The sequence below is a fragment of the Dendrobates tinctorius genome, unplaced genomic scaffold (genome assembly GCF_039654945.1).
Source record: "Dendrobates tinctorius isolate UK_male_01 unplaced genomic scaffold, ASM3965494v1 ptg000254l, whole genome shotgun sequence".
Classification (NCBI taxonomy): domain Eukaryota; kingdom Metazoa; phylum Chordata; class Amphibia; order Anura; family Dendrobatidae; genus Dendrobates; species Dendrobates tinctorius.
The window spans coordinates 12376246-12388670 of record NW_027361921.1 but is presented as its reverse complement, the minus strand read 5'-3'; the positions used below and the strand labels follow the sequence as shown (position 1 = coordinate 12388670).

Genomic DNA, 12425 nt, shown 5'->3' with positions numbered 1-12425 from the left:
TGACTCAGCAGCGATCTCGCTAGCGAGATCGCTATGTGTGACTGGGCCCTTATGTACAAATAGCTGACATGTCTGTTTTTAAATGTTCCCTTGGGGTATGTGTCCACAGCCTCTTTGAGACACCAGTGCATCCACCAAATTTTCCCAAGCAACGCCACTGGTGTCTTTTACTCCACACTTACCTGAAGACTGAGCATGTCACTTCTTTTAGCAGTTTCAGGGTTTCCCAGCCCTGAAGTGGTTGAAAAAAGTGACATAAAATAGAACATGTGCACAGCAACATCGTTTTGACATTGCTGTGCATTATGTTCATTTTAGGGGACTCTTTTGCAGACGGAATCCACCTGAAGGAGACACAGTGTGGCACATACCCTTACTGGGAATATATAATAATGTATTGGTTGTGGTACATGACAAACCAGTAATGGGACTTTTGAATGAAGTGTGAAATTTAAAAATGCAAGATTCCAAAAATTTCACTAGCACATACAGTTGAAAATTTGGCCAAGGTGAGATGGAAATTGGCTTAGCAGTATGAGATAGCTGCGGAGTAGATTTCTATTTTAAGAACATTAAATGAACATTAGCCTTCCTTTTTAGTATATTGGAGAATAAAAGATGGAAAAAACAGCATCTGCAATTTTTTGTGTGTTTCGGACAATCGTGAGATAAAGTGATAACATAGCTGATTTTGCTACGACATTGCAACAACATCTCAATTATTATTATTATAAAAAAATTGCATAAATTATTGAGACCGATCATAAAATAATAATATTGCTAAATTATTTTCAAATAGAGAATGCAGAGAGTAGTTGGCTACAATCATACAGTGGGGCAAAAAAGTATTTAGTCAGTCAGCAATAGTGCAAGTTCCACCACTTAAAAAGATGAGAGGCGTCTGTAATTTACATCATAGGTAGACCTCAACTATGGGAGACAAACTGAGAAAAAAAAATCCAGAAAATCACAATGTCTGTTTTTTTTCATTTTATTTGCATATTATGGTGGAAAATAAGTATTTGGTCAGAAACAAAATTTCATCTCAATACTTTGTGATATATCCTTTGTTGGCAATGACAGAGGTCAAACGTTTTCTGTAAGTCTTCACAAGGTTGCCACACACTGTTGTTGGTATGTTGGCCCATTCCTCCATGCAGATCTCCTCTAGAGCAGTGATGTTTTTGGCTTTTCGCTTGGCAACACGGACTTTCAACTCCCTCCAAAGGTTTTCTATAGGGTTGAGATCTGGAGACTGGCTAGGCCACTCCAGGACCTTGAAATGCTTCTTACGAAGCCACTCCTTCGTTGCCCTGGCGGTGTGCTTTGGATCATTGTCATGTTGAAAGACCCAGCCACGTTTCATCTTCAATGCCCTTGCTGATGGAAGGAGGTTTGCACTCAAAATCTCACGATACATGGCCCCATTCATTCTTTCATGTACCCGGATCAGTCGTCCTGGCCCCTTTGCAGAGAAACAGCCCCAAAGCATGATGTTTCCACCACCATGCTTTACAGTAGGTATGGTGTTTGATGGATGCAACTCAGTATTCTTTTTCCTCCAAACACGACAAGTTGTGTTTCTACCAAACAGTTCCAGTTTGGTTTCATCAGACCATAGGACATTCTCCCAAAACTCCTCTGGATCATCCAAATGCTCTCTAGCAAACTTCAGACGGGCCCGGACATGTACAGGCTTAAGCAGTGGGACACGTCTGGCACTGCAGGATCTGAGTCCATGGTGGCGTAGTGTGTTACTTATGGTAGGCCTTGTTACATTGGTCCCAGCTCTCTGCAGTTCATTCACTAGGTCCCCCCCGCGTGGTTCTGGGATTTTTGCTCACCGTTCTTGTGATCATTCTGACCCCACGGGGTGGGATTTTGCGTGGAGCACCAGATCGAGGGAGATTATCAGTGGTCTTGTATGTCTTCCATTTTCTAATTATTGCTCCCACAGTTGTTTTCTTCACTCCAAGCTGGTTGGCTATTGCAGATTCAGTCTTCCCAGCCTGGTGCAGGGCTACAATTTTGTTTCTGGTGTCCTTTGACAGCTCTTTGGTCTTCACCATAGTGGAGTTTGGAGTCAGACTGTTTGAGGGTGTGCACAGGTGTCTTTTTATACTGATAACAAGTTTAAACAGGTGCCATTACTACAGGTAATGAGTGGAGGAAAGAGGAGACTCTTAAAGAAGAAGTTACAGGTCTGTGAGAGCCAGAAATCTTGATTGCTTGTTTCTGACCAAATACTTATTTTCCACCATAATATGCAAATAAAATGAAAAAAAAACAGACAATGTGATTTTCTGGATTTTTTTTTCTCAGTTTGTCTCCCATAGTTGAGGTCTACCTATGATGTAAATTACAGACGCCTCTCATCTTTTTAAGTGGTGGAACTTGCACTATTGCTGACTGACTAAATACTTTTTTGCCCCACTGTATATTCCATATATTGTAATTTGAGAATGTATAAAAGGCTCAATAAAACAAACTTCACTATCTACTGTGACAGACTGACTCACTCTGTTTTCAGAGGCAGGGCCGGTGTTAGGGGCAGGCAGACCAGGCAGCTGCCTAGGGCCCCCGCTTCCCCAGGGGCCCCCAGCTAGCGGCACATCATGCAGCCGTTATGGGGCCCCTGTGAGGCAGGGGGGCCCGCCTGCCCCCAGCGCTGACTCCCCCGACGCCGCATTGAACTGTACCGGCGTCTATGACGCCGGTAGAGTTCACAGCAATGATGGAGGAGAGAGCGTCAGCTGATGCTCCCTCTCTCATCATTCCCCGCTCTGCCTCTGACACAGCAGGTGCGCAATGACATCATCGCGCTCTCACTGTGTACCAGGCAGAGCAGGAGACAGGAGCCGGGAGCAGTGCGGGCATGAGGAGAAGGTGAGGAGTGTTTTTTTTTTAAAACAGTGAGTACTGTACCATGGTGCTGTGATGGAGGGGTCTGTATACCACTGTGCTGTGCTGGGGGGGAGTTGTATACCATGGTGCTGTGCTGGGGGGAGCTGTATACCATGGTGCTGTGCTGGGGGGAGCTGTGCTGTGCTGGGGGGAGATGTATACCATGGTGCTGTGCTGGGGGGGAGCTGTATACCATGGTGCTGTGCTGGGGGGGAGCTGTATACCATGGTGCTGTGCTGGGGGGAGATGTATACCATGGTGCTGTGCTGGGGGGGCTGTATACCATGGTGCTGTGCTGGGGGGGCTGTATACCATGGTGCTGTGCTGGGGGGAGGGGGGCTCTATACCATGGTGCTGTGCTGGGGGGCTGTGCTGTATACCATGGTGCTGTGCTGGGGGGTGGCTGTGCTGTATACCATGTGGGGCTGTGCTGGGGGAGAGGGGGGCTGTGCTATATACCATGTTGGACTGTGCTGTATCCAATGGTGCTGTACTGGGGGAGGCTGTGCTATAAATAATGTGGGGATGTGCTGTATACCATGTGGGGCTGTGCTGTACACCATGTGGGGCTCTGCTGTATACCATGTGGGGCTGTGCTGTATACCATGTGGTGCTGTGCTGTATACCATGTGATGCTGTGCTATCTACCATGTGATTCTGTGCTATATACTATGCGGCTGCGCTATATACCATGGGGGGTACATTATATTCTATGGGGGGAAACTTATATAATATGGGAGGCTACATTATATTCTATGGGGAGGTGGGCTGTATTATATTCTATTCTGGGCTACATTATATTCAATGGGGGGCTGTATTATATTTATTATATTCTATGGGGGGTTATTGCATCATTCTCTATGAGGGGGCTACATTATACTATATGAGGAGGCTACATTGTATTCTATGGGGGGGCTAGATTATATTGTATGGGGGGCTTCATTATACTTTGAGGGGGCTACATTATATTCTATTAGGGCTGCATTATACTATATGAGGAGAGCCACACTGTATTCTATGGAGGGGCTACATTATACTAAATAAGGGGCTGCATTATATTCAATGGGAGGCTGCATTATACTCTATGAGGGGGCTGCCATATATTCTATGGAGGGGCTTACATTATATTCTGTGGGGTGGCTGCATTATACTCTGTGGGGTGGCTGCATTATGCTCTATTGGGTGGCTGCATTATAATATATGTTGGCTGCATTATACTGTATCGAAGACTATGGGGAATACATTATACTATGTGAAGAACTACGGGGTGCATTATACTATGGGAAGTGAATTGTACTACATGAATGACTGGCGGTGTATTATACTATATGGAGCACTATGAGGAGTGTATTATACTATATGGAGGACTGAGCAGTGTATTTTAATATATGGAGGACTATGGGGCACATTATATTATATGGAGGACTATGGGGTGTAAACTGTAGATATGCTGCTGATAACATGATACTTTATGGGGACAGATTGATCCATTAGTAATAATTCTGGCCCCATCATTCTTTCTCAGACAGTGGAAAGAGGCTGGGAAACAAGTGTTGAACGACAAATATTGTCGATCACACTTATTTAGCGGCCTGAACTCAACGCATGTAACTACAATCAAAATGCTTTTGTGTGATGTGCAATATGTTAGCATTTGGGCCCCATTTTAAACTTTACCTAGGGCCCCACTTTGCCTAAAACCGGCCCTGCTCAGCGGTAGACACAGGATCGCTTCTTGTGTTTATCTTCTGATGGTTTATTAAAGCATGACATAAACTAGTGCAGGATTTAACAAAATAAACACGGCCTTTCTGGCATAACAGCAAAACAAAAGAGAATTTATAGCACAGTTCATAAGCCTGTGGGGTTTGGCCGCTCAGGATACAGTAAACTTCGGCTCAGAATTGGATCAACTGACTGGAGACTTCCTTGTCTCCAAACACACGGCAGACAAAAAAAAAATACAAAAAACAGTAGCTGAACATTTATCTTCACCAACCACACCCTTGGGGAGGAGATATGGTGAGTGGCCTTCCTGCTCATCTCTTACAGCCACTGACAAAAAACTCAACCCAGTCATGGCCAATTAACCTCTCTCAGCACATAACATGCTGGATTTCACATAATGGAAGATAGCAACCTTCGTGAAACATATCTCCCCTCACATACATCGCCAATGACCCTGTCATAGTACATACACAAAACTGAACAAGTTCTTTCATAAAAAAGTCTGTGATATTTCTCTGACTCAGATCTAACGCTGATCACCTGTCACAGGTATTTCAGAAGCTGCAGATAGTTGCACTGCATCTAGCTGCAGAAGGTGTCTGCGTTTGGGTTTGCAGACACCTTCTTAACCCTTCTGACTCTTTAGCCCAGTGGCAACATTTCTTAGGCTAGTTTCACACTTGCTTTTTTTTGCAGCGCGTTTTTCCCGCAAAAAAACGCATTGAAAAAACGCATACATAAGCATACAACTGCTGCGTTTTTTTCAAGCATTTTTATGAGCATGCATGAAAAAAACGCAGCGTTTTTATGCGTTTATATGCGTTTTTAGCGCGTTTTTACCGCGTTTGCGTTTTTTTCCAACATTTTTAGGTGGCCCCTCACACTACCCAAACCATGACTTTACTAACCCTAACCCTGACCCTAACCCTAACCCTAACCCTGACCCTAACCCTAACCCTGACCCTAACCCTTAACCAAATCATACTTAACCCTAACCCAAACCCTAAACCCTAACTAACCCTAACCCTGACCCTAACCCTAACCCTGACCCTAACCCTGACCCTAACCCTAACCCTGACCCTAACCCTAACCCTAACCCTGACCCTTAACAAAACCATACTTAACCCTAACCCTGACCCTGACCCTAACCCTAACCCTAACCCTAACCCTAACCCTGACCCTAACCCTAACCCTAACCCTAACCCTGACCCTAATCCTTAACAAAACCATACTTAACCCTAATCCTGACCCTAACCCTGACCCTAATCCTTAACAAAACCATACTTAACCCTAACCCTGACCCTAACCCTAACCCTGACCCTAACCCTAACCCTGACCCTAACCCTAACCCTAACCCTAACCCTGACCCTAACCCTTAACAAAACCATACTTAACCCTAATCCTGACCCTAACCCTGACCCTAACCCTTAACCAAACCATACTAAACCCTAACCCTGACCCAAAACCCAACCCTAACCCTGACCCTGACCCTAACCCTAACCCTAAACCCCCTTAACTAACCCTAACTCTAACTCAAACCCCTAAATTCCATGGTTAAAAAAAAAAAACGCATATGCAAAAAAACGCTTACATGAGCATGCCAGTGCGCACATATGTGCATCCATAGGCTATAATGGCCCTTTTTAGCGCAAAACGTGCGCATATGTGCGCATGCGCTTTTTTGCAGGGCCAAAAAATGCAACATGATGCGTCTGGAAAATCCAATCGCACACCCCAAAAAAACGCAGCGCATGAAAATCGCATACATGCGCTTACAAGCGCGCAAGTATGCGCACCCATGTTAAAGATAGGGGAAAAAACGCATGCGCAGGTTAGCGTTTTTTTCCAGCGCTAAAAAACGCAAATGTGAAACCAGCCTTAACCACTAATTGACACACCTGGACCGGGGTGTTTACAGACACACAGCCTGCTGCTGGGAGTCGCCGGTGATATTTCCATTTCCCCCGTTGAGGCTTGGAGCTATAACAGTTGGCTATCATCTTCTTTGGTGTTGCTGGAGGACGTCTGTGTTATATCTCTGAGTCTTATCAAGATAAGTGTTTCTCTTGTGTCTCTATCCCAGCTGTCTTTAGTGGTAGTGGAGATTGACTAGTGTTGATCCCATCCTTCCCTAAACAGGGCTTATCGCCAGGGTGAGCCAGTGATTAGGTTCCTGCTCGGTGATAGGTGCAGAACCTACTGTATATAGGGACATTTAGGACAGAAATGGTGACTTTAGATCTGCCTAGGGGTCTCCACTCCCCCCTTCCCGAGTGTTGGGCTCCCTTTCCCTCATCTCTTCGTGTTGCACTTAGTCTTTCCTACACTGTGCACTGTGCTTGACACCACCAGCCACATGGACCAGAGACAATAAGGTCTGGGAGAGAAAGTGGTCAAACATAATGATGAAGCTTTCAAGGGAAACTGTCACCAAACGTCTGATGGGCGTCACTGGTCTTGCTTGGTCAACAGCCGCGGAGACACCATCACATGTTTCTCAACGCAAGCAATGACTAGCCAGGTCTTTCCCCGGGAAGGAACAACCACGGGAAGGGCAGTCTCCAATGAAGGAAACCACCTATGCCAAAACATGGTATCCATCCACAGACAGCTGTTTCGGGGTATTGCCCCTCATCAGTGTGGAGTAGGAAACTGGCTAGTAGGAGCAATGCCTAGTGAAAGGCTATGAACATAAGGATGAGTGACCTCATGGAGATCAACATCCAACACTGCGGAGACACCATCACATGTTTCTCAACGCAGTGATCTAGAGCAATGCCCCCATCCCTTATGCGTTGAGAAACATGTGATGGTGTCTCCGCAGTGTTGGATGTTGATCTCCATGAGGTCACTCATCCTTATGTTCATAGCCTTTCACTAGGCATTGCTCCTACTAGCCAGTTTCCTACTCCACACTGATGAGGGGCAATACCCCGAAACAGCTGTCTGTGGATGGATACCATGTTTTGGCATAGGTGGTTTCCTTCATTGGAGACTGCCCTTCCCGTGGTTGTTCCTTCCCGGGGAAAGACCTGGCTAGTCATTGCTTGCGTTGAGAAACATGTGATGGTGTCTCCGCGGCTGTTGATTTACATGCTTTTGCATATTTCCCATAAGGGATGGGGGCATTGCTCTAGATCACTGCGTTGAGAAACATGTGATGGTGTCTCCGCAGTGTTGGATGTTGATCTCCATGAGGTCACTCATCCTTATGTTCATAGCCTTTCACTAGGCATTGCTCCTACTAGCCAGTTTCCTACTCCACACTGATGAGGGGCAATACCCCGAAACAGCTGTCTGTGGATGGATACCATGTTTTGGCATAGGTGGTTTCCTTCATTGGAGACTGCCCTTCCCGTGGTTGTTCCTTCCCGGGGAAAGACCTGGCTAGTCATTGCTTGCGTTGAGAAACATGTGATGGTGTCTCCGCGGCTGTTGATTTACATGCTTTTGCATATTTCCCATAAGGGATGGGGGCATTGCTCTAGATCACTGCGTTGAGAAACATGTGATGGTGTCTCCGCAGTGTTGGATGTTGATCTCCATGAGGTCACTCATCCTTATGTTCATAGCCTTTCACTAGGCATTGCTCCTACTAGCCAGTTTCCTACTCCACACTGATGAGGGGCAATACCCCGAAACAGCTGTCTGTGGATGGATACCATGTTTTGGCATAGGTGGTTTCCTTCATTGGAGACTGCCCTTCCCGTGGTTGTTCCTTCCCGGGGAAAGACCTGGCTAGTCATTGCTTGCGTTGAGAAACATGTGATGGTGTCTCCGCGGCTGTTGATTTACATGCTTTTGCATATTTCCCATAAGGGATGGGGGCATTGCTCTAGATCACTGCGTTGAGAAACATGTGATGGTGTCTCCGCAGTGTTGGATGTTGATCTCCATGAGGTCACTCATCCTTATGTTCATAGCCTTTCACTAGGCATTGCTCCTACTAGCCAGTTTCCTACTCCACACTGATGAGGGGCAATACCCCGAAACAGCTGTCTGTGGATGGATACCATGTTTTGGCATAGGTGGTTTCCTTCATTGGAGACTGCCCTTCCCGTGGTTGTTCCTTCCCGGGGAAAGACCTGGCTAGTCATTGCTTGCGTTGAGAAACATGTGATGGTGTCTCCGCGGCTGTTGATTTACATGCTTTTGCATATTTCCCATAAGGGATGGGGGCATTGCTCTAGATCACTGCGTTGAGAAACATGTGATGGTGTCTCCGCAGTGTTGGATGTTGATCTCCATGAGGTCACTCATCCTTATGTTCATGGTCTTGCTTGGTGACCTCCTCTCACTGAAGTCACCATTCTCCTAGCTTGCTTCATGTCGATGATGCATTATTCGTCATCCACCGAGCACCTACAATCTCGCTTCTAAGCAGTTGTTTTCGCTGTGAGCTGCTGAGGGCAGAGAAAAGTACTGTCCTGTGTGATGTCACGTGTGACTCGATACTCTGCCTCCAGCAGGGCGAATTTCTATGACACCTGTGACCACGGATACACCGCCTCCAGCAGGGCGAATTTAAACAAGGAAACGTGCAGCCGGATACACCGCCTCCAGCAGGCGAATTTCAATAGTTACACATGTATCTGGAGACACCGAATCCAGCAGGGCAAATTTACAGAGATAAGAGAAACACCAGGGAAACCGATACAATGGAGGGCCCTGCAATAGGGAACGGGGACGTGAAGACCTCCTGCACTCCCCTGAGTCAGTGTCTCTACACTCCTGAGGGTCCCTAGGCAGGTTCCGCACCAGGCGACGAGCAGGATACCTAAAAACCCTAGCTCGCCCTGCACCTATCCCTTTCTAATGAATTGGACGGTGCAGAAACTAATCCCACCACTGCACTAAAACACACATAAGGAAAGTTACAAACAGGGAAAAACCACTTAGCTTTGCGCTGTTGCTATTGCTCCCAGCAACAGAGTCCAGCACCTGAGTGCAGCTTTCCTCCTGAATAGCTGCTTCTTCACCAAAGCTCTGTCAGAGCTGCAAGGAACTCCTCACTGTTGCTCCTTCCACACCAGGACTCTGACTGAGCTGCAAGGAACTCTTCTCTAGCTCCTTCCTCCACCAAGGATGGTTGGAAATGACCAATATCACCAACAGTGAGTGAAACCACCTGACTCTCCTTTATAGGCAAGAGCCAGAGCCATAACACCTGCTAGTGATTCCCGTGTAATAATACTAGCCACCACCGGGGGCAAAACTAGAACTAAAGACACCACTGTGTAATGACCCTAATGGTCACCGGGGCAAAACTAACTTTAAGCCAACAGCTTAAAGGAAAAAAAAAGGTTACATGTGCTTTTAACTGTCACAATCCAGCATGGATCGTGACAGTACCCTTCCTCAATGAGGGGCCTTTGGACCCTCAAGACCGCTCCTCATCAAGGAACCACCTACATAGGGGACGCCCAGATCCAGAGTTCACCCCAGCCACTACCTGAACTTCAGGTTCATGACAAACGAGCACCGCTGGTATTGGCAGTGTATGTTCTGGAGGCACCACACATCTCAAAAGCGCTGACCTTGGGAACGGGTTGTGTATGTGCATGTTTGGGGTTAAATCGAGCTGGCAAGACTCCGCAACACACTTCCACTTGATGTTTTTTGGTGGCCACCGGTACATGCTCGTTCACACACAGGTCCAGACCTGAACGTTTATTGCCACACATTAGTTTGTCACAATACGGTGAACTCTTACTGGAACTGACAACAGAGGCGTCCCCCTGTGTCATCACACTCACACCCCCGCAATTCACCAAGGGGCTCACCACCCTCCAACCCCTTCCACCACGAGGTCTGCGCCTCCCAGGGTTGGCTAATGGCGAGGGCTGAGACTTGCCCCTACACTCCTGCAGCACATCTGCTGCTCCCACGGGAGAGGAAGGGGCCAGTTACAGAGAGACGGCAGAGACAGTAGCCCCTAGGCAGCAGCCCTCACACGACTGCTCTCATCTGACTATTTCCCTAGTCCGCCAATCTAAGACCGGGTTGTGTTTTTTAGACCAAGGGGGGCCCAAAACGATAGATGCTAGCTTTCCCTCCAAGACATAGTATGACTGGGATTCATCATGATGTCCACTATGCAGCACAATGTCTTCTACGACTTGGTTTAATCCCACCTGGCTCAGTGGGACAGAGTCAATGGCTTGGACGCTTATGGGTTTGTCCGGTTGTCTCACACCTCAGACCATGAGTCTGGACAAACTGAGCATCCAGCAGACTGACTTCTGCTCCACTGTTAACAAGCACCGGTATGCCCTCAGGTACCTCGCCAACCATCACCTCTGCTAACATAGTACCTTCTGAGGGCGAGGAGGAAATATACACTCCCAGGTCGTCTTCCTCCACACGACCAGGGGGACACGGCTTCTCTGATATTACTGAAGTTTCGGCGTGAGTGCCAAGGACTAAATCATTAGTCTGCTCACTACAGGGACGTACCCCTTCACCTTGGGGAACACCAGGCAGCACCATGGGGACACCAACAACTCCCACCTGCCTGGGTACGTCCGCCTGTATAAGCAAGTCCTGCTCCCCAGCAGGGACTCCAAGGCGTATCTTCACCAAAGCCGCAAATGGACCCTCTAGTTGAGGCAGAGGGTAGGCCTCAGACCCATAATTCCGCTGCAGGTGCTGCTTAAACACATCATTCAGCTCCTCACTCATCTCAGTGAGGACCATCAGCAACTGCTCACTGGTCTGAACTTGGCCCATGGCTCACCAGAGAAAAATATTGAGGTTGGTGATAATGTGATGTCACGTGTGACTGGATACTCCGCCTCCAGCAGGGCGAATTTCTATGACACCTGTGACCCTGGATACACCGCCTCCAGCAGGGCGAATTTCAATAGTTACATGTATAATTGTATACACCGCCACCAGCAGGGCGAATTTACAGAGATAAGGGAAACACCAGGGAAACCGATACAATGGAGGGCCCTGCAATAGGGAACGGGGATGTGGAGACCTCCTGCACTCCCCTGACTCAGTGTCTCTACACTCCTGACGGTCCCTAGGCAGGTTCCGCATCTGGCGACGAGCAGGATACCTGAAAACCCTAGCTCGCCCTGCACCTATCCCTTTCTAATGAATTGGACGGTGCAGAAACTAATCCCACCACTGCACTAAAACACACATAAGGAAAGTTACAAACAGGGAAAAACCACATAGCTTTGCTCTGTTGCTATTGCTCCCAGCAAGAGTCCAGCACCTGAGTGCAGCTTTCCTCCTGAATAGCTGCTACTTCACCAAAGCTCTGTCAGAGCTGCAAGGAACCCCTCACTGTTGCTCCTTCCACACCAGGACTCTGACTGAGCTGCAAGGAACTCTTCTCTAGCTCGTTCCTCCACCAAGGATGGTTGGAAATGACCAATATCACCAACAGTGAGTGAAACCACCTGACTCTCCTTTATAGGCAAGAGCCAGAGCCATAACACCTGCTAGTGATTCCCGTGTAATAATACTAGCCACCACCGGGGGCAAAACTAGAACTAAAGACACCACTGTGTAATGACCCTAATGGCCACCGGGGGCAAAACTAACTTTAAGCCAACAGCTTAAAGGAAAAAAAAAGGTTACATGTGCTTTTATTTGTCACAATCCAGCATGAATCGTGACATTCTGCATAAGCGCTGGGAAACAATAAAAAAGCTCCAATGGCCCGGAAGTAAAACTGATGCATGTTCAATACATTATTTTGCTCTGCCCTCAGCAGGGCACAGTGAAATAAGGCTGCGCAGGAGCGCCATCGGGGGCGCTGTGTGTATGATGTAGGATGC

At 47.4% G+C, this 12425-nt stretch overlaps 1 protein-coding gene across 4 annotated transcripts in view; it reads right to left on the bottom strand.

The window, feature by feature from the left end:
* Positions 1-12425, bottom strand: part of STAT1 (signal transducer and activator of transcription 1) — a 630302-nt gene that overhangs the window by 52408 nt on the left and 565469 nt on the right. The gene's annotated exons all lie outside the window — the stretch shown is intronic.